We start from the raw sequence: 2,137 nt of genomic DNA, 5'->3' as shown, positions 1-2,137 counted from the left end.
AACTATAACATTGGTTATCTTGTGTGACCCAATCCTTATGGTAAATCTCACTCTCTTTTTTTTTTTTTTTTTGAGTTCCGATACTTGAATTTTAATGGCCTCAAAAGTCTAAGCTTGAGTTACACATTTCATCTTTAAGACTAATGTGGTCAAAAGTTGCAAGATGATGATTTTAAGACTTGGGTATTCTGGAGATAAGGTGACTCCCACAAATAGAAAAAATAAAAATCACTTGAGTTCCCACTATGTGTGTGGCCCACCCCTCCCTGCAGTCTGATTTACTTAGACTGGGACTTGCTGCATTCACTGATGGTCAGGGTCATAAATCTGTAACTCTCAGTATTTCTACCCAATCCAATCTCTGATTTTCTTTCTTTGATTTGGAAAGCACAGGCCCATAGGGAAACCTCTACAGTCCTGTAGGCCTCATAGCCAATGCGGCCCAAACTGTGCAGACCACTTTGGTACCTTGGTGACTGGAATTGCCATGCTTAGGAGATAAATTGCTATTTTTGTGAAAGGCAGGCCCCCATTTACAGTAATAAGCGGGCTCTTCAGGTGATGCATTCCAGTGGATGCTCTCAGCATCAATTCCTCAGGTGCAGGCCTTTCTTTTGGCTGTTTTTACATACACTGAGTGATGAAATGTACAAATGGTTTGGAGAACTCTCCAACTGGAAGGACAGGTGAATCCTCATCAATAATATACTGCAGACACTGGAGGGGCATTAAATACCCCTGGTTTTTCTGAATCTGAGGATATGGAAACCTCCCAAGAGCAAGCTCCATGAAAGAGATTCCTAAGCTCGAGACATCAGAATGGATTCCATACTTCTTCCCTGAAATTCTTTCAGGTGCCATATGAGCATATGTTCCAACATATGTCTTGGCTACAGAATTCACCAGCTGAGTGCTAACTCCAAAATCACACATCTTGACCTGTCCTCTTGTGTTTACATATTGGAGGGTTTCACATCTCTACATAAAACGTTTAAACTCCACAAATAGGTAACAACTGCTACTGCAATCCTTTCAAGGACATGCTCTGGAATTTTCCTATATATGTCCAAAGATTCCCCCATCTGTGAATTCTGTACATGTTGAAATCCTGTTTTCTACAAAAAAGTGCACCATAAAACCCTCTGATATATGATGAATCACACTTATAAAGAATTTCCAATCAGACATAACTTGCTTCTGAAGCTCCAGTGTAATATCTAGTAGTATGACCTTTACAGCTAGTATTTTCCCACTTGGGACATGATATGCTTTGTAGACTGTGCCTCCATTGCCATGACCAAGAGTGTCTGGATACCATATGTCTTGTTCATTCATCTGGCCATTGGCTAATTTTTTTTTTTTTTTCAGTTTGATAGAAGACTTCTTTAAACTACTGCTTGGAAGTAAATCCGAGACTGTTGGGCTGCTGTGTTGAGAGGGTCCAGGTATTCGGCTTCAGGCCATGTATGTTCTGTTCCCCAGGAAGCTTACAGGCTGGTGGAAATATCTGCAGAGGCTCTGTTAGCGGTCCATTTACTTGCTGTTCCATTACTTTGGAATAATATGACATCAATGCCTTAATTTCTTCAACACTTCTCACTGTAATTCTATCAGTTCTATTACCATCTTCATCTTCATATTCAAAAGCTGTGGTTGTTGCTTCAGGCATAACCTGGCCTATCACATCCAGCACAGCCCTGAAGAGTAACTGTGGCCGGTAGTGCACTGTTCAGTCCACTGCACTATTTGGAATCTTGATGTGAATCACCAGCACCTGGTTCACCATGGTATGGAAGGGGCCAATGGCCGGCGACAGCATTACAGGTTAAAGGGGCTCACATCCTGGGGTAGGAGGTATCCACCAGCCCCTGGTTAAGTGGGGGATCCAAGGAGACAGAAGGGAAGTGGACAGAGGGTGTGAGGGGTATCAGAGAGGAAGGGTGGTCAGGGTCCGCAGGCACTGACGCAGGCCAAGGCTATATGGGGTTGACGGATGTTTCCCTGAAAACATGGATGGGGCAAGTGGCAGGGACCGGTAGGAACGAGCGCAGGTCAGAAGGTTGCAGAGTTTGAAGAGGGCAAAACGGGATCCCGCAGCTGTCAGCCGGCCGTGTGGTGAGGAGATGGCTGCGAGAAG

At 44.0% G+C, this 2,137-nt stretch overlaps 1 pseudogene; it reads right to left on the bottom strand.

Moving 5' to 3' along the window:
- Positions 1 to 426: 426 nt before the first annotated feature.
- On the bottom strand, positions 427 to 1,819 carry LOC107499902 (annotated as a pseudogene).
- Positions 1,820 to 2,137: the final 318 nt, after the last annotated feature.

The sequence above is a fragment of the Rousettus aegyptiacus genome, unplaced genomic scaffold (genome assembly GCF_014176215.1).
Source record: "Rousettus aegyptiacus isolate mRouAeg1 unplaced genomic scaffold, mRouAeg1.p scaffold_m13_p_12, whole genome shotgun sequence".
Classification (NCBI taxonomy): domain Eukaryota; kingdom Metazoa; phylum Chordata; class Mammalia; order Chiroptera; family Pteropodidae; genus Rousettus; species Rousettus aegyptiacus.
The sequence above is the reverse complement of the archived record's forward strand: the minus strand, read 5'-3'. Positions and strand labels throughout refer to the sequence as shown.